The sequence below is a fragment of the Mobula birostris genome, chromosome 30 (genome assembly GCF_030028105.1).
Source record: "Mobula birostris isolate sMobBir1 chromosome 30, sMobBir1.hap1, whole genome shotgun sequence".
Classification (NCBI taxonomy): domain Eukaryota; kingdom Metazoa; phylum Chordata; class Chondrichthyes; order Myliobatiformes; family Myliobatidae; genus Mobula; species Mobula birostris.
In genome coordinates this window covers 2836517-2857396 of record NC_092399.1, presented here as the reverse complement: position 1 = coordinate 2857396, position 20880 = coordinate 2836517, and the positions used below count along the sequence as shown (strand labels likewise).

At 44.7% G+C, this 20880-nt stretch overlaps 1 protein-coding gene and 1 non-coding gene across 2 annotated transcripts in view; one reads left to right on the top strand and one right to left on the bottom strand.

The window, feature by feature from the left end:
* LOC140190512 (transcription factor E2F2-like) overlaps nt 1-20880 on the top strand; it is an 84467-nt gene that overhangs the window by 17740 nt on the left and 45847 nt on the right. The gene's annotated exons all lie outside the window — the stretch shown is intronic.
* Nucleotides 13756-13859, bottom strand: LOC140190661 (U6 spliceosomal RNA). Its single transcript, XR_011883669.1, has one exon. It is a non-coding gene; the product is annotated as a U6 spliceosomal RNA (small nuclear RNA).

Here is a 20880-nt window from a genome sequence, read left to right as displayed (position 1 = left end):
CTCCATCTCTATCTCTATCTCTCTATCTCTCTCTCTATCTATCTATCTCTCTCTCTATCTATCTATCTCTCTCTCTCTCTATCTATCTCTCTCTATATCTCTCTCTCTCTCTCTATCTCTCTCTCTCTCTCTCTCTCTCTCTCATATATTTTTGAAACAAAGGTTTGTGTTAGAGATGGTTGAGTAATTTGAATCCACCTTTATCTTATCAGGTGTGAAGTTCAGTTCTTTAAAGTTTAATGACTCTAAGATATCCCGGTGTAGACAATCTTATCAGTTAGTTTCACTATTTTGAGTTTGCAGTAGGGTAGTGAATCAGGTTTAATATCACCAGCATATGTTGTGAAATTTGTTGAATTTGCAGAGGCAGCACATTGCCACACAGAATAAAGAAAAATAAACTATATTATTATCATTAATAATTTAAGATTATTTTTTTCTGAGCTTGAGCTGGTAAAACCTGAGGTGCAGGCATAGCCAAGCATATGCATTTGTCAATTGCTAGGAGCTTTCAGACTATTCTAGAGGTGTTTAGTATTGTGGCTTTCTGGAGATTTACATAGAGATTGCTGTGTAGCCCTAATTGTTTAATGCTATTGTGTAGTGTCTTTGGGGTGACACCAGTTGTGGATATTACTATTGGGGCAATGTATACTACGTTCATGTTCCATAGTCTTTCAATTTCCTCTTTCAAATCAGCACATTTCTGGTGAGATCAGAGAAGGGAAGATTTAATATTCCATGTGATCCATCAGAACTAAATCTTCAATGTAATTTGAGCGATTAGTTTAATCTTTCACGTACATTAAAACACACAGATTAAATCAGTGAGGGGGCAGCCTGTAAGTGTTGTGCACTTCCAGTGCCAACGTGGCAGGCCCACAACTTACTGACCCTAAGCCTAACCATGCGTCTTTGGAACGTGGGAGGAAACCAGAGGATCTGGAGGAAACCCATGCAGTCACAAGGAGAACATACAAGCTCCTTACAGACTGCGCAGGGAACAGAATCCTGAGTGATGGTTGCTGGCACTGTGAAGCAGTTACATTAACTGCTTCTCTTCTTTCTTGTACTTAGAGTAGGAAATGTACATGACTTTGAGGATAAAATTCTCATGGGCTGCAACTGGGTAAATAGAAAAGAGAAGTTTTCTTTTTGCAGAGAAATCGGTCAATACAAACTAATGATTTATGTCACTTGGTAGCAGGATTATAGGGATGTTGAGAAAACAATAATTCATGCAACTCGTGCTGGACTCACTGCCTGAAGTAATGATGAAACACAGCAACCACATTTCTGAATTGTTGAAGTGGTTCACAATATTTCAACACTGGGAGATGCCGAGCAATGTGGGAAATTGTCAAGATTATATTCCACTTCCTCTCTTTCTCTTTTCCTATTCCCCATTCTGGTCTCTATCCCTTGTCCTCGTCTCCCTGTCACGTCCTGCTGGTGCCCCCTCTCCCTCCTTCCCTTTCTCCTGTGGCCCATTTTCCCCTCCTATCAGGTTCCTTCTCTTTTCCCACCCATCTGTCTTCACCTATTACCCAGCTAGCCTCCTTCCTCTCCCCCACCATTTTATTCTGGCATCTTCCCCTTTTCTTTCTAGCCCTGAAGGAGAGTCTCTGCCTGAAATGTCGACTGTTGATTCATTTCCATAGTTGCTGCCTGACCGGCTGAGTTCCTCCAGCGTTTTGTGTGTTTTGGATTTCCAGCATCTGCAGAATCTCTTCTGTTTTATAATTGTCAAGATGTGCCCTGGTCACAAAAAAGCAGGGAAAGTTCAACCTGGCTAATTACTACCTACTCAACCTACATTCGGTCAATCACCAAAGGGATGGAAAGCTGTTGTTGGGCAGATGATACTTGCCCACCATAAATATGCTCACTGAAGGCTAGTTTGGGTTTTGGGTCAAGACAAGTCGCTTCCGGATCCTGTCACAGTTTTGAGCCAAGTATGAATCAAAGATTTTATTCCAGAGATGATTGTCAGGACAGTATTTGACATGGGTAAACTGAAGTCAAGTAGTTGGAACTGTACTTAACATAAAGGACGCTGGTTGTGATTGCTGGTGGACGGTGTCCTGTCCTCGGCCCAAGCATCTTCAGCTGCTTCATTGGTGCCCTTCCTTTCGTTATCTGGTCCGGAGTGGGGATGTTCGCTGATGATTGTACCATGCTCCATTCCATTTGCAACTCCAAGACTGAGTCAAGATTCACAACAAATAGCACACATGACTTCTGACGATGGTTGCATACCATCGCTGATTTAAAAGCCAAACATTGTGGTGCTGCGAACATTGTAGCCTCTCTCCCAGATGAGCTCAAACGCTTTCACGCTCGGTTTGATGTTGCTAACTCTGAGCCACCGAGGAAAGCCACCGCTATAACCTGCAACCTGGTCATCTCTGGGGCTGAGGTACGCAGACGTTTCCAACGTATGGACAGTTGCAAGTCTGTGGGACCGGACAGCATCCCAGGGCGAGTACTCAGGTTGTGCACAGCACAACTGGGAGATGTGTTTACTGAAATTTTTAATCTCTCCCTCTCCCAGTGTAGAGTGCCCTCCTGCTTCAAGTTATCCACCATTGTCCCTGTACCAAAAAAGACCAAGGTAACTTGCCTGAACAACTGGCTTCCTGTTGCACTCATCTCAACAATATTCCACTGAGATGCAACACAGAGCGTCATAGGAAGTCATTCCTGCCTGTGGTCATCAAACTTTACAACTCCTCCCTTGGAGGGTCAGACACCCTGAGCCAATAGGCTGGTCCTGGACTTATTTCCTGGCATAATTTACATATTACTATTTAATTATTTATGGTGCAACCATAATAAAAACCAATTTCCCCCGGGATCAATAAAGTATGACTAATAAGCAAATGCTTTGAGAGGCTGGTCAAGGACTACATCTGCAACATGCTACCACCCAAACTGGACCCCCTACAATTCACCTACTGACATAACCGATCAACAGACAATGCAATAGCCACTGCTCTACAACTGTACTTACACATCTGGAGAAGAAGGATGCTTATGTGGGAATGCTGTTCTTGGACTACAGTTTAGCATTCAACACCATAGTTCCATCCAGGCTCGAGAGGCAGCTCAGAGACCTCGGCCTTAACCCTGCCTTGTACAGCTGGATGCTGGATTTCCTGTCAGATCACCAGCAGGTGGCAAGAGTGGGCACCTTCACCTCCATCCCTCTGTCTCTCAACATAGGAGCCCCTCAGGGCTGTGTAGTAAGTCCCCTCCCTTACTCCCTGTATACCCATGACTGTGTCGTCACCCACAGCTCTAATCTGCTAATTAAATTAATTACATTGATTGGCCGAATCTCAAACAATAACGAGGTGGCCTACAGGGAAGAAATCATCTCTGACACAGTGGTGTCAAGAAAGCAACCTCTCCCTCAATGTCACAAAAACAAAGGAGCTGGTTGTGGATTACAGGAGGAATGGAGACGGGTAATCCCTATTGACATCAATGGATCTGGAATTGAGAGGGTAAACAGCTTTAAATTCCTCGGCATCTACATCACCTAGGACCTTACATAGTCTACACACCAGCTGTGGTGAAAAAGGCTACCATCTTAGAGGTGGTACTGCAGCACAAAAGCCAGGACCAACAGGCTCCAGGACAGCTTCTTCCACCAGGCCATCAGGCTGATTAACTCGCGCTGATTTGAGTGTACTTCTATGTTACAATAACTGTTCTATTTATTACAAATTACTTTGCACATTTAGGCAGAGACGTAACGTAAAGATTTTTATTCACGTATGTGAAGGATGTAAGAAATAGTCATTTCACCAAATGAAGCAGGTAACAAGACAGTATTCACGCAAGGGCTAATGAATGGCAAAGTAATATTCTGCGGCTAATATGCCAGGCAGTGGCCATCTTTAATAGTCATGAGTGTAAAAGTCTTCCTTGGTGCCATTGAATGCCAAGTCATGTGCCAGTGATGTCCTTGGGCTTGCCGCTGTCCAGAATCCCAACTGGACCCCCCACACTCATAGCTTCTAAAGTAGATAGGTTGAGACAGGCGTCTTGTTACCTGACATCTCAGAACTTTTCTACCGTCTGGAGGGCGGGGCATAAATCAGTGTGAGGGGAGTTTTTATTTTATGTAGCAACAGTCAGAGTAAGCCTTTCTTGACCCTCCAAGCCGCACTGCCCCAGCAATCCCACAACCCTGATTAACCCTAACCTAATCACAGGACAATTTGCAATGATCAATTAGCCTACCCAGTCTTTGGACTGTGGGAGGGGACCAGAGCAAATGCGAAAACCCACACATTCCACAGGCAGAACGTAAAGAGACTCCTCACAGAATGGCACCAGGATTGAACTCCAAACTTCGGTATGTCCTGGGCTGTAATAGGATTGTGCTAACTGCGGCACTGACACCCATAAATCCCAGGAATAATCCCCCTTGGAATGAGTGTTATTGCAGCCGCTTGAGGAAGATCAATACCATCCGAGACACAGCAGCTCTCTGGATTAGCACCCCCTCTTCACAGATACCCGATAGGTGCGGTGTGTACCATCCACAAAATACTCTGCATTCGCTTGGATTTGGACTTGATGAGATAAAGTCACATCTGCTTAAAATTAGTGACTCAGGCCTTCCCTGTGAGATCAGTCAAATTCAATTGGACCTCCCTCATGATGTGTCTTGGTAGCACAATCTGGTCATTATAAAGCTGCTTCTTGGGATCTTGCTGTTCACTGATTTTGGCGTATTGGATTGGAAATAACTTTGAAAGTGTGTGGCTCGAATGGTTGATGCTTGGCTTAGGTTCTCTGATCTTGGCAATCCTCTTGCAAACGTTTCGTCACCATACCAGGAGACACAATTACATGTGAACAATTAAATCGAATTGTGATTTTAGAAATTTGTCACTATTGCTAATTATCTCCTTCCAACAAAGGTGTTTGAACCTTCTGAGGTGTCTGATCAATTACAATGTGCTTCCACCGTAAATCTGTATCTCAAAGGAACCATTTGTCAACCCAAAGTGTTGAAGTTAGCAATGTCATTGTACCTATTGAAATTGTATTGAATCACCTACTGTTAACTTAAAGGGTATAAAAATGTGATGTACCTTTTGGATTTGTGAACCTCTACCAAGAGTGTCACCAGAATGATGCCAGCTCGTCTATCACCACCCCCGCTGGCCCTTCCTCCTTCCCGTTCTCACACAGTCCACTCTCCTCTCCTATCAGAATCCTTCTCGTCCAGCCCCTTACCTTTTCTACCCACCTGGGTTCACCTACCACCTTCTAGCTTGTCCTCCTTTCTCTCTCTTCTTCCACCCCCCCGCTCCCCCCATTTTTATTCTGGCATCTTTCCCCTTTCCCAGTCCTGATGAAGGTCTCGGCTTCAACCGTTTGTTTATTCATTTCCATAGAGGTTGTCTGACTTGCTGAGTTCCTCCAGCATCTTGTGAATGTTTGGATTCATTAAGTTGTCTCAAATGCCAGTGTGATAATTGGTTTATTATTGTCAAGTGTACCCAGATACAGAGAAAAACTTTGTTTTGCATGCTATCTATTCAGAAAATTTCAAACACAAGTATATCGAGGGCAAAGCAGTTACAGAGTGCAGAATATAGTGCTGTGATGACAGAAAGTACTGTGTATGTAGGTGAAATCTGTCCTGGTAACACTCAGCTGGGAATAATGTTGGTCAGGAATCTGGAGGGGAGGGGTGGATGCCCTCCTCTTTGAAATATTGTGAAGGTTTCGGTTTTGTGCACTTTTGGAGTCTCATTTGGTGCCACCACCAACAGAATAGCATTTCTGTTCTGTAAGGTCTAGAGCGTCAACTTGGACTTCACTCCCCACGGTTGTTGAACCCAGAGCCGCCTTCCTTGTGTGTGATAACTACCGTCTGATGCTGTTAATTAATATTGGATCTATTTTTCACCATAATATGTTTTAATGGTTGTTGGATTAAGCTGCTCACTGGCTCTCCAAGGACCCTGGCATCTTTTGAGTTAATTAGGAAACTGCAAGCTATTGGTTGTTTCAAGGAAAGAGCAAATGTGTGGGTGGTGGGGAAGAGGGTGTGGTGGTGTTGGTGAATATAGGGTGCGGTGTTGGTGGTGGGGAAGAGGGTGCGGTGTTGGTGGTGGGGAAGAGGGTGTGGTGGTGTGGGTGGTGGGGAAGAGGGTGTGGTGGTGTTGGTGAATATAGGGTGCGGTGTGGATGGTGGGGAAGAGGGTGTGGTGGTGTGGGTGGTGGGGAAGAGGGTGCGGTGGTGTTGGTGAATATAGGGTGCGGTGGTGTGGGTGGTGGGGAAGAGGGTGTGGTGGTGTTGGTGGTGGGGAAGAGGGTGTGGTGGTGTTAGTGAATATAGGGTGCGGTGTGGGTGGTGGGGAAGAGGGTGTGTTGGTGAATATAGGGTGTGGTGGTGTGGGTGGTGGGGAAGAGGGTGTGGCGGTGTTGGTGAATAAAGGGTGCGGTGTTGGTGGTGGGGAAGAGGGTGTGTTGGTGAATATAGGGTGCGGTGTTGTGGGTGGTGGGGAAGAGGGTGTGGTGGTGTGGGTGGTGGGGAAGAGGGTGTGGTGGTGGTGGGGAAGAAGGTGTGGTGGTGTGGGTGAATACAGGGTGTGGTGTTGGTGGTGGGGAAGAGGGTGCGGTGTTGTGGGTGGTGGGGAAGAGGGTGTGGTGGTGTTGGTGGTGGGGAAGAGGGTGTGGTGGTGTGGGTGGTGGGGAAGAGGGTGTGGTGGTGTGGGTGAATATAGGGTGCGGTGTTGGTGGTGGGGAAGAGGATGTGGTGGTGTTGGTGAATATAGGGTGCGGTGGTGTGGGTGGTGGGGAAGAAGGTGTGGTGGTGTGGGTGGTGGGGAAGTTGAACAGCAGGTTTGGCTACATGAAAGAGACTGCTTTGATTACATAAATCAAATATCAGATCTGTGGAAGATCTGTACAACTAGAACTAAACATCGAGGGTTAAGGGTGAAAGGTGAATTGTTTAAGGGGAACTTGAGGGTGAGATGCTTCGCTCAGTGGGTGCTGAGAATGTAGAACGAGCTGCCGGCAGAAGTAGTGGATTTCATCATGAGAAATTTGGATGGGTACATGGATGGGAGGTGTCGGGGGGGGGTGGGTGGCCGTGGTCCAGGTAGAGGTCGATGGGACTAGAGAGATTAATAGTTCAGCACAAACTAGATGGGCTGAAGGGCTTGCTTCTGTGCCATAGTGTTCTATAACTTGCATATTCTCACACCACATCAGAGAAGGAGGCAGTGGCAGGGTTAATGTTTGTGTCAATGTGGTGCACATGATTTGTCAGTGTCACTTCAGAATGGGGGAATGATGCATTTCCTTTGAGTTGAATTGCAAAACACCTTCCTGGACAGCAAAGGGTAGACTTTGCTCCGTTGCTGTGTGCAGTAAGCTTGTTCCTTTTGTGACAAAACCATTGTCACCACAGACTAGCTATGTGTTGGGTGCCAGGATGGACATCTTGCACCATTACGGTTCATTCAGCTGGGCCTTTCCAATGTGATCGAACGTGGAGATTAGTCTCCTTTGGACAGTTGATGGTGTGCTGTTCGAATTTCTGGTTGAAGATAAAGATTAGCGTTATTTGTCACGTGTCCAATGAAACGTGTTTGCAATGTGCTCGGGGTAGCCTGTCAGTGTCGCCATGCCTCTGGCTCCAACATAGCATGGCCACATCTCACTACCTCTAACTGTATGTCTTTAGTAACACATACAAAATGCTGGAGGAGTTCGGCAGGCCAGGAAGCATCTGTGGAAAGGAATGCTTCAGGCCCAGACCCTTCATTAGTTCTCATTGGAGCACCTGGAGGAAACCCACGTGGTCATGGGGAGAACGTATAAACTTCTTTCAGGAAGTGGAGGGAATCGAACCCCAAACAATGATCTCCTGACACTGTAAACCGATTGCACTACCATTCGCCCCCCCCTGCAATGTTTGTAGTTCCTTGTTTCCCTTGGGATAATTGTTTTTATTTCATATTGGTCGTTAGACCAAAGGAAACCCCATGTCCCAGTTCTGCCAACGGCTCATGTCGGTTTGGCCATTTTCTTGCCTGATGCTTTAATACTTGATTTCCCTTTTGAGGCAGATCTGTCCCACCATTCTCTTAAGGGCAGAATTCCAAAAATTCACAACCTCCTGAGATGAATTCCTGGTCATTCCCTCTCATTTTGTGATCCCTGATAAAACTAGGGAGCTCTAGTTCAGAACCAGTTCCTGCCATCAGGCAGGGGGTACCGTAGCATTAAGACAAGAACTGTTAGGATGGGAGACACCTCCTTCCCCCAGACCATGAAACTACTGAACTCCCTGCCTCCACGTGTGAAACTCACTACAGGTGTCCCCCGCTTTTCGAACATTCGCTTTACGAAACCTCACTGTTACAAAAGACCTACATTAGTACCGTTTTCGCTAACAGAAGATGTTTTCACTGTTACGAAAAAAGCAGCGCGTGAAAAATGGCGACGTGCGGGAAAAAAAAACAGCGTGCACCCCAAGCAGCCAAGCTCCTCCCCCGGAACTGCATTCTAGCCACCATTGCTTAAGCATGTGCTTTATCTCGATTTATTTTGTGCATCCGTTAGCAAGATGTGTTTGATGGTATTGGAAAAGCCTAAAAGAGCTCGTAAGGGTGTTACACTTAGTGTAAAACTAGACATAATTAAGCGTTTTGGTTGTGGTGAACGAAGTAAGGACATTGTCCACGCGTTGAACTTGCCTGCATCCACCATTCGCACTATTTATACGCAGAGAGAAAGCTGCCGATGTTACTGTTGGTTCTGCTCATAGCAAAGTGGTCTCTCTTACTCGGCATCCAATAATGGATAAAATGGAAAGTCTCTTGCTTGAGTGGATTGATGGGTGTACAAAACGTGGTGTTCCTTTAAGTTATCTTATATTTAAGGAGAAATCAGTCAGTCTTTTTAATAAGCTGAAACAGAAAGTACTGGCCAATGGTGATGAAAGTGTTGCGAAAGTGGAATTTAAAGGTAATCACGGGTGGTTTGATCAGTTTCTGAGGTGAGGGCAGCTTCATAGTTTAACATTTACTGGAGAGAGTGCTTCGGCTGATACTGAAGCTGCTGAAAAGTTCCCAGCAGAACTGAAGAAAATAATTACAGAAGGTGGTTGGTTATTCGTATAAGCAGGTGTTTAACTGTGACGAAACTGCAATTTATTGGAAAAAATTGCCAAGTAAGAAATTTATTTTGAAAGAAGAAAAGCAGGCTAAGGGACACAAGGCATCGAAGGACAGGTTTACCCTAATGCCTATTATTAACACCACTAAGCCTCTACTAGTGTACCATTCAGAAAATCCGAGGGCACTTAAAGGCGTTGAAAAGAAAACACTTCCTGCCACCCCAACTTCTGACAACTCAGCCTAACACACCATCCCGATTCCCGTACAGTGTACATACATTATTTCTACTTTATATAGGTTGTGTATTTTTGTGTTTAGTATGATTTGTTATTTGGTTTGATTTGGCAGCCTCATAGCTTAAAGGTTATTAGAGAGAGCGCCTGCGCCCGCAGTGCTTCTGCCGAGAGCACATCCGTGCGATTTGCGCTGTGCTAGACAGTGCTTCAATGATTGCAAAAAGTATTTCTACTTTGTATGGGCTGTGTATTTTTGTGTTACAGTCTTTAGAATGATTTGTTATTTGGTACAATTTAGTAGCCTCATAGCTTAAAGGTTACTGGAGAGAGTACTTCCGCCGACAATGCTTGCGTGAGGTTTTCACTGCGCTAGAAAGTGCTTCAGTGATTGCAGAAAAATATTTCTGCTCTATGTAGGCTGTGTATTTATCATATCATTCCTGCTTTTACTATATGTTACTGTTATTTTAGGTTTTGTGTGTTATTTGGCATGATTTAGTAGGTTATTTTTTGGGTCTGGAAACTCTCAAAAAATTTTCCCATATTAATAAGTGGTAATTGCTTCTTCACTTTACGACATTTCGGCTTATGAACCGTTTCATTGGAACACTCTACCTTCGGATGGCGGGGAAACCTGTACTGTTATACTGTTTACTTTTAACTTGCATGTCACTTTATTTGTTAATCTATTTGTAGTAATGTTAGTTTGGGTGTCAAACAAGTGTCTTTCGTGATCATGACATCTGAACAGACACCAAAATGTTAGTGTACAAAGCACTGGTAATCCCAATGCTCCTGTATGCATTAGAAACCTGGACAACATACTGACGCCATCTGAAGGCACTTGAAAAGTTCCATCAACACTGCCTTTGAAACATCTTAAATATCAGCTAGGAAAATAAAAGAACCAATATCAGTGTGCTAAATGAAGCAAAAACAATAAGCATTGAAGCCTACATCATCAAGAATCAACTGAGATGGAATGGTCATGTTGTTCCGATGAAAGATGAACGTCTGCTGAAACAAATCTTCTACTCCCAGCTTAAAGAAGGCAAACATAAAAGAGGCAGACAACAGAAGAGATTCAAAGATGTCTTAAAAGCCAACATGAAGAAATGTAACATCGACATCAACAATTGGGAAACCAATGCCAAGGACAGGAAACTCTGGCAAGCCATCATCCGAGAAGGAACAGCAACTTTCGAAGCCAACAGATGAGCGGAATTAGAAGAAAAGAAAGAAAATGGAAAGAGAGGCAGCAACAACCAAAGCCCGATCTGCCATCTGGAACTACCTGTCCTGAATGCAGAAGAACTTTCAAAGCCAAGATTGGACTCATAAGCCACTTGAGAGCCCAAAAGTAGATCAACAGAACAAAGACCATCATCCTTGACCTCGAGGGGTAGCCACGACGATGACGATGGAGTTCGTGTGTGTGTACTGTGTTGTGCACGTTGGTCTGGAGGAATGTTGTTTTGTTTGGTGGTATATATGTGTATAGGTGAATGATAATAAAATGAATATTTATTCTGTGTTGAGGAACCTTTTTCCTCATCATCCATCCTACCAAGTCTCATTAAAATCTTTTCATGTGAGTCCACCTGCCAGATTTTACCAATGCCAATGAATCTTAATCTAATCTGTTCAGTCCAAAAATCCATTCTAAACTTTCACCAAACTGGCTCCAATGAAAGTTTACAACTTTTTGATAAGGGTGTAAAATACTCTAGGTGTGGCCTTGCTAACAACCTGCACGGTTGTTGTGAAATCTCCTTACTTTTTGTAGACTACCTCTCCTTTAGTAATTGCCAGCATTTGGTTTGTCAGGCTAATTGGTGGACCTGCACTGTGACTTTTTGCATTTGTGTACGATGGTGCCTAGTACAGCAGCACTCTGAAATATCTCTAAACGTGAGGTCCACAAACCCCTCAGTTAATGGTAGGTGTCCACGGCATAAAACATGATGGGAACCCACAATCATGCCTTTTGGTCTTAACCACTCACTTCACATCTCTCCATCTTATTAATGTTATTCATTCATTGCCCGATTGCTTAGCCCATCCCTATCCCTTTTGCATCTCTTTTCAACTAACTTTTCCATATCTGTGAATCACCGACAGATTTGGTTGCAAGCCCTTGAATCCCTTCACTCCCTTCACTCTAGGGGACCATAGTGCTGATCCACCCACCACTCCACTGGTTAACCTGCCAATCAGAATGGGGCTGCGTTACCCCGACTCTGTTTACTTTACCAATCATCTGTCATTACGTTTCCCTTCATTGTAGATTAATATCAATAAACGGTTGAAGGTGCTATCCACTCAACTGTCAATCATAAAAGCATAAGACATAGGAGCAGAATTAGGCCATTCGGCCCATCAAATCTACTCTGCCATTCTATCATGGCTGATTTGTTTTCCTTCTCAACCCCATTCTTCTGCTTTTGCTTTGCAACCCTTGACACCCTTACAAGATTATTGACCTCTGCTTTAAATATTTATTTATCTATTTAACAATACAGCATGGTGTAGCCCCTTTCGGTCCTTCAGCAACCCCTGACAACCCCAGTTTAACCCTAACCTAATCATGGAGCAATGTACAATGACCTACCCTATCCGCCTTTGGACTGTGGGAGGAAACCGGGGCACCCGGAGAAACCCCATGCAGTCATGGGGAGGACAGGATGTAGAGACACCTTAAAGAATGGCACCAGAATTAAGGCTGATTTATACTTCGGCGTCAAATTGACGACGTAGGTACGGTGTAGCCGCGAACCCTACGCAGAGCCTACGCGGATCCCTAAGCCGTAGCCTGATGTGCACCTCTCCCAAAATGTAACTATGCGTCGCGGCGACGCAGACCACAACAAAAGTGACTGGTCTGCTTGGTAGCATCGCATTTCCTCCTACACTGCAATAGCTTCCCATTGGGTGACTGAGGGACAGGGAAGGAACCCTGGCTGCAATGCTTTCCATAAAGCTTTACAGACCTCCGAAATTATGGAGGGCACATTGCGCTTTCACGAAAAAAGACGCTCGCTTTAAACTTATTTACCCCGAGAAAGACAACCATGGCCATGAAGCCTTGCGCGGGTAGGTGTATGCGCATGCACGACATGCCCAAATTGCAGAGCGACGCAGACACACCAACGCATAAGCATAAATGCTCACAATGCGCGTAGGTTATGGCGTCCATTTGACGCAGAAGTATAAATCAGCCTTTAAGCTCCAAACTCCAGAACACCTCAAGCAATAACGTAACATTGCACTAACCACTGTGCTACCGTGGTGCCCGATACAGCATTCCACAGCAGTCTGTGGCAATGAACTGCACAGATTTACCACGCTCTGACTACAGACATTCCTCCTCATCTCTGTTCTAAAGGGGTGTCCTTGTATTCTGAGGCTGTGCCCTCTGGTCCTAGACTCACCCAGTATAGGAAACGTCCACTTTGTCCAGGCCTTTCAATATTTGACACGTTTCAGTGATATCACCCCTCATTCCTCTAAACTCCAGAGAGTACAGGCCCAGAGCCATCAAATGCTCCTCGTATGTTAACCCTTTCATTCTTGGGATCATTCTCCTGACCTCCCCTGGACCCTCTCCAATGCCAGCACATCCTTTCTTATATAAGGGGTTCAAAACTGCTAATAATACTCCATGTGCGGCCTGGCCAATGTGGCCTTGTGAAGCACACAGTAGGCTAAGTCTCAAGCCAGCCCTGTTGGTGCAAAGCTTTTGAATCCAATAATCCACTTTCTGGTTTCACCAAGCCCTGCCACACTTGCAAGGTCTGCATCTAATTACACAAATTCTCCTATTCTAAATACCTAGATATTTAATCAGGAATATTTGTAGGGCTATGATGAAAGAGCAGCGTTAATGAGCGTTGTTGGAGATGTCTCAGAGAACCAGCATAAACCTGACTAAAATCATAAGTTCACCCTCATTCCAGTTTTATGGATTTGTGTGGATTTAGGCAAGCCTTGCCCCACTTCTGCTTAATTATGTTTCGACTGCAGACAAGTCTGAAAATGTATTGCAAAAACGCACAAGGTCCAGCTGGCTGAAAGCATAGAGGTGTGTGTTGATTTTTCTTTTTATTTTATTGAAGAATTAAGCGTGGAGTAGGCCGTTTCAGCCTGTTTTAGCCACGCCACCAGCAACCCCCGAATTAACCTTGGCCAAATCACGGGACAATTTACATTGATATGTCTTTGGACTGCGGGAAACTGGAGCGCCCAGTAGAAACCCAGTCATTCCGCAGGGAAGGCGTACAAGCTCCTTTCAGAGATTGAACTGTAAGCTCTGAAGTCCCGAGTTGTAATAGCATCACGCTAACCGCGACACTGACACCCAAAGTATGGAATGCTTCAGGAATTTGCTTGTCATCCTTATACAGGAGCATTATGAATCTTCTCTGTTTCATTACTGTTTTAATGTATGTGCTGCTGAAGGGAGTTGTGCTGCTGGGGTCTGCTCAGTGAAGAACTGAACAAGAGCCTTCTGTCTCGTTGTCATCTTGCCCCATAGCTCTATGGAATGCTGTGGAATTTCTGACGCCTGGTAACGAGGGAGTGAGGTCAGCGGCTACCAGCTGAAATCTTCCAATTTTGGACCCTGTTTGAGTAACTGAAGGGCAGCGGAAAAACTGATTTACTTTCCTTAAACCGAGAAGTCCGGCTGCTGAATGATCCTAGTCTCTTGACTAATTTGGCCACTGAAGCACCTTCTGAACTGCCAGTGGAGGAGCTGGCTTGGGTACAGCAGGATCCCACAGTTAGCAGTGCTGGTGTTAAAGGGTAAATATGTTGTACTGTGTGGCGTGTGGCCAAGTGGTTAGGGCATTGGACTAGCGATCTGAAGGTCGTGAGTTCGAGCCCCAGCCGAGGCAGCTTAACCACACACTGCTCCAGTCCACTCAGCTGAAAATGGGTACCGGCAAATGCTGGGGGTTAACCTCCCGATAGACTGGCGTCCTATCTGGGCGGGGGCGGGCAGCAGTCGCTTTATGCCACAGAAACCAGCATAAGCACTAGCCTGATGAGCCTATGAGGCCCGGGGCAGACTTTAACTTAACTTTAAATATGTTGTACAGAAACCAAGATGAATGCCGCCGAGCCTCCCATATTCAGCTGGTAGGGCGGTGTTTGGGATGTTAGCGTAGAGTAGGTGTTCCCAACCCGGGGTCCATGGACCCTCGGTGAATGATAAGGATCTATGACATAAAAAAGGCTGGGAACCTCGGGCCTACAGCGAGTGCGCAGCTCTCTGGTGCGAGGTATCAAACTCAGAAATCGGCGGACCCGGGAGAGCATGCGGCCCTCTGCGCCACCTCCAGTTCCGAGCTCACGTTTCCCCTTCTCTGCCCGCCTTTGGCCATCCAGTCTGAGCGAGTGTCAGCAGTTGACCTGGTCCGATTTGACTTAGGCAGCTGCAGTTACTCAGATGACATTCTGCTCACCCCGCTCAATCTGCTAGGAATGAAAACCCCTCCTTCACAGTGTGAGCAGCCAGGAGCACACAGCAGCCTGCATTTGCTGGAATAAGTGGCAGCTGTTTCCAAACACTAAGATCTGTAGTGAGGGCCTGGTGCACTGCTAGCTTTGTGATTTTTGAAGCCTGCAGTGAGAGGCCGGTTTCTGGGATGGCTGGAACTCAGCCAGGCTGACAAATAGACTCCGTGTTTTCCTCTCTTAGAGTTAATCAGTTCATTCCCTGTTTTTGTTAAAATGTTTTCCCATTGTTTTTTTTCTTTCTGAAGGATTCACTCCCTACTAAATGCCTGCCTCAAAATCTAGGCCTGCACTTGGAAACTGAAGGAGCACCACACTGCCTTTCCGAAGAGACTTTCAATCAAGACCATGTCTATTTTTATGGGCAGGCACTGACAAAGCAGCAGACATGAAGAATTCTATACCACTGAGAGCTGTAGAGGGAAAAGCAACTGAATATGTTTAAGGAAACGTATCTCCAGATACAAAAGACATGAAGTGTTATGGGGAAAATGCCAAATCACAAGATCAGCCCCGAACTTGTTGAATGGAGGACAGGAAGGGCTGGTTTGAGAGGTGATAGCGTAATGCTGTTACAGCACCAATAAATCAGGATCAACTTCCCCTCCGTCTATAAGGAGCTTGGATGTTCTCCTTCTGATCTGGATTTCCTCCAGGTGCTGTAGAAGATTAAATGATCCACCCTTAATGTGCCTTTTCTGTTGCTTAGTCCAAGTTTAGAGTAGGCAAGTTCTGGAGTATACTGGCCAATGATTATACATGATGAAATTATTGAAGTTATTTATCTTTTATATTAAAATACAATAACGGTCCCTTCCAGCCCAATGAGCCTGCACCATCCCTTTACACCCATTGACCAATTAAGCTAGCCTGTACGGATTTGGAATGTAGGAGGGAACTGGAGCACCCAGGAAGTCCCAGGGAGACCAGACGAAGAAGAGTTGAACCCCGTTCATTGACGCTGAAATAGCGTTATGCTGACACCTCTCAAGCCAGCTATTCCTGTCTGCCATCTCAGCTCAGTAATCAAAGTTCTGCTGAAGGGTCTCAGCCCAAAACATTGACTGCACTCTTTTCCTTAGGTGCTGCCTGGCCTGCTGAGTTCCTCCACTATTTTGTGTGTGTTGCTTGGGTTTCCAGCATCTGCAGATTTTCTCTTGTTTAATCAAAGTTCAAAGTACGTTTAGTATCACAGTATGTATACTATATATACCCTTCAGATTCATCTCCTTACAGGCATCCACAAATAGCTTCAGAACTGAAGTGTTCAACCCCTCTGCCGTTGCTTCTGCCCATGTGTGTTTAAGTGGTTGTTAGTGACTCTGTATCTGAGCAGTGAGCAAGCAGTGGGATCTCTAGGATACGCAAGAGTGAGAGTGTCCCTGTCCACTATCCTTAATGTTGTGAACTGACTTATGAGAGGGAGAGAAAGGAGAGAGTTACTTGGAGTGTTTATATTGATATTTTGGATGCTACCTCAATGTACTGGCAAGTCATCTTTATGTAAGGGGTCGCATCTCCACGTAGCCATCTCTTCCTCCCCCCCGAATCAATCGTCCTCGTGCTGGAAATGTCCAGTCACCTTGCTTTCATAAGTGTCTGGGAACTTGGGCTTTTCTTCAGCATTAACAAGCATGTTAAGTTTAAATCAAAATAGATTTATTATCATAGTACATATATATCACCATGTTCAACCCTGTGATTCATTTTCTTGCGGGAATTTACAGTAAATACAAGACACAATATAAACAATGAAAGATGGCGCCCAACAGGATGGACAAACAGCCAATGTGCAAAAGGCAACAACTACAGATTCAAAAGAGAAGAAGATAACAAAAAATAAATATTGAGAACATAAGAGTCCTTGAAAGTGAGTCCATAGGTTGTGGGAACAGTTCATTGTTGGGGTGAATGAAGTTATCCCCTCTGACAGCTGAGGGGTAAAAACTGTTCCTGAACCTGGTGGTGTGAGTCCTGAGGCTCCTGAATCTCAATGGCAGCAGCAAAGCACGTGTGGCCTGTATGGTGAGTGTTGGGTAGGTCTGTGACTGCTGGACTGTTGCCAGCTTTCACTTTCCAACAGCGTGGACTGGAAATCCATCTGAACCTGGTGCTCTGCCTCTGAATCCAACTCTGGCATTGGGCTTGACTCACCTCAACTAGTCTAGGCTTGGAGACCCTCCTGATCTGTGTGGCTAAGCATGATGTCATCCTCATGCCCCCGCTGCCCTTCTCTAATTTGCTGAGAGATCTATTTTTCCCCTTCCTTGTTCAAAACCACCTTTGGCTTGATCTGTGTAGTGATATCCCAGCAGAGTTTCAAATGAGGTATTAAACAAAAGACTGTTTGCCTACCCTCTTGCATCTTTTTAAAAAAAAAAACAACCCTTGCCCTATCTACAAAGAATAAGGATGATTACTGTTTATTTATCCCTTCATCAATATCATTAAAACCAGGTATCTGATTGCTATCTCAGTTAGGCTACTGGCAAGTTCTATCTGCAAACTGCCTGGCAGGCAAAATGGCCGCCATGATTTCGATGAAAGAACTTGATTAGTTTTAGCATTCTTTCGATTTCTTGTAAGGTATCTGGAATGTGCTGCAGAAAAGTAAGAATGTTGTAAAGCAACTCGGAAGATGTGTAGCTCGGGTGGTTGATGGTTCAGTTGTTCTCCATTCTTGACAATTTGCTTGCAAACATTTCAACACCAGTTCTCTAGTACTGCTTTAGGAAGTTGCTCCATAGTCAGATATATTTTCAGGTCAGCTGACATTAACCTCTCCTGCCACTGCGCAACGAAGAAGAGTGACGGAGGGATTCCGGCTCCTGATTTTTGAATGCTCAGCAACACTTGCGTCAGCTCCGCGTCAGTTCCAGACACATTCCAGGCAGCAGGCCACACTGCAACCACCATAAGAGCTCGGTGGGGAAGGACGGCAGTATAGGGCTTTTGGGGGGGGAGGGGGGGGGAACTACCCTTCAAATATTGCAGTAGTCCATCACCTCAGAGTGTCCGCAGTCCTACTGATGTTTTGGAGTGTCACAGACCAGTACTGACAACATTGACTAGAATATAAAGAATGGAATGCTATTTTGTGGTTTATTCTTGTAAATATTGTGGATTCCATTTAATTGGGACACTTTGGGACCAGTGCGTTTTGACTCAACTAAGCAGCTGTCCCAATTAGCAGATGTTTCATGGAGATAGTTTAAAAAGGCATATATTAAAAAAAATACAAACTGCCGTTTAACTGAGTACAAATTATGTATTTAAATGAAATACAGAACAAATTAGAATACTGCCAGTACTACTACAGTACTATAAAACTGTGTATTCATTCCAAATAGTTGTCAGCAGAGCAATTCATCCAGTGTACACAACGAACAAAATCAGTTCAGGCGCCTGGAGCAGGTAATGGGCTGCCTTCCTGTAATGGTATAGACCAGGGGTTCCCAACCCAGGCTCCACAGACTCCTTTCTTGATGGTATTGGACTATAACCCTTGCTATAGATGATTGCATCTTCCATATCTTCATTTTCATTGTAACATTCAAGATACTTTGAGATACCTTCAAATTCTTCATAAGTTGAAATAGTGAAATCGTTTTGTTTTCAATCCGGGCCATTTCTGGTATCTCCAAGTCTCGATGTTTGAATGGGCACTGAATTTTCAAAAAAAAAAATCAGGAATTGTCTTGCTGCTTATTTTTCGCCAACTATCAGTGACAAAAATCACTGCTTTTTGAACAGGTAACTGACGTTATTTAAAAACTGTTTCCTTGAACTTTCAACACAAGAGTGCACCACTGACGCTAGTTAGAATCTATTTGGCACCAGTCTCCTGCCTAATTAAGTAGATAGTGTCCCAAATAAACAAAGGGAATTCTGGCTATTTTCTCGATTTGTCTTTGTTCTTTAAGAGTTGTCCCAAATAAGCGGCTGCCCTGATTAACCAATGGCCCAATTTAACTGGAATTCACTGCATTTTAAAAATTATGAATAAAGTGTATTTTGTTTTAAAGAAAGAATTGCGTCCAAGCTGCCCACCTCCACTAGTGTGGCCTCTTTGAAGAGAAAAGAAAGGGTTAAAGCTGTCATTTGAGGGGTTGAGTAGCAGATTGTTAGCGGGACAGTCTGTTTTAATCTGAGGGTTTTACAAGTACAATGGAGTTGAATGTTTTTTGTTGTAGGTCTTTGTGGAGGCTGTTTGGAGGGACTGTGACCATGGCCTGTCTGTTCATATGAAGCCTGTCACTTGCTCAATTATAACTTGGCACTAGTTACATTTTACATAATCCTACTGTAGGAGTGATGTATTGGGGTGATTCAGTTCATGCAAAGTACAGGTTCAGAGGACATTTATATCAGACTGTATAGACCAGATACAACCTTGAGATTCATCGTTTAACAAACAGCCACAGAACAAAGAAAAGCAATATAATCCAAGGGAAAAAAAAAGTCCCCACCACATAGACCCAGTGTGCAAAATCAAGAACAAATCGTGCAAAGAATAAAAATTAAACAAATAACACACAGAACAGGAACTGCAGGATCCCAGAAAGTGAGTTTGCAGCCGATCCAGGAGTCTGTTTGATGCAGGCCACAGCTGCAGAGTCAGTTCAGTGCTGAGGTGAGTAAAGCTTCTCAGAGTAGTGAGTGGAACACCACTTTGTCCTCTACCTCGATGCCTTGATCTTTTTAATCTGCCTTGGTGCTTGAATCGGCTAAAACATCTGGTTGTTTTCCGCTCTCGGCTCCGGTCCCCACCACTTTGATCCGGTCCAAAGTTTCAATGTGGACCCAAGCCTGCTCCAGCAATGGCTGACACACACGTACCTGCATTCTTGAGAGGACAGTTCGCTGAATCCTTTTGGGGATACCACAAAGACCCCAGATCATTCGGACGGTTCAAAAGAACAACTCCCAAAGAGAAATTACAGGCTGCGGATTGCAGTGATCATAGTCCAGGAGTCCAGGGGAGAAAAAAAAGAGACATTTAATAGAATAGTTGGTAGTTCTGTTTCTGCCTACAGTGTCACCATGTCTCAGCATCCTGAAGTGAGTTTGAGCTATTTACTCAGTTCTTCTGTTCCCAGCCCTGTGGAATGTACTCCATTCTGGGGACAAGTTGGGTTTGGCAGCTGTTTAATTTTCTCCAATGGGGAAGTAAACTGCTGCTTTGGCCTAACTGCACGTGTGAGCATTTTTGCCTCAGTTTTTCTTTATCTTGCTCTTTCAGCACATCCTTCGTTTCCTAGTGTGATTGTCCTTTTCCCATGAATAAATGTAATCGTGCAATTTGTTGTGTGGAGCCAGTCGTCTGTTCTCTATCTGCTTTGTATTCCGCGTTGCACGTTTATTTTGGTAACTAGTCATATGAGTTTGTAACTCGGAGCCCTGCGGAGGCTATATCTTTTGTTGACCGCTGAGATGCTAAATATCATTTTGCCTACACTTCGGTATGCTTACATTCTCGAAGCGATGAAACTTATGTTTCCTAATTGCTAATAAAGGATTCGACTTTTGGAGCAATTATTAGACGGGTGCGTCATGCAAGTGTAACAAGCTAATCTTTAATCGAAAATGCGTCTGAGTTGAGGAACAGCGTTCACCTTCTAGTGGAGGGAGTGTAGTGGCTGACTTGTGCACAGTGCGATCCCATAAGCAGCAGGAGACTTGATCGCCAGACGATAATGAAGGGTCATTGATTTGAAGAACAGAGTTTCTCTCTTTGTGTCCCTGTCTGATGGCATTTCCTCTGTTTCATTTGTTGACTGAGGAATAGGGGTCTGTTGGATGGTCAGGGGCACAGTGCTCAATGCAGGGCTGCAGAGGTGTTACGTGGCATGCGGACACATTCTTGCAGATGTGGTGTTAAACCAAGATTGAGGTTCCGTTCTTGCACAGATACAAAATGGTCCACTGCACCGGGGAGATCTGGGGCGTTCTCCATGATGGCTTAG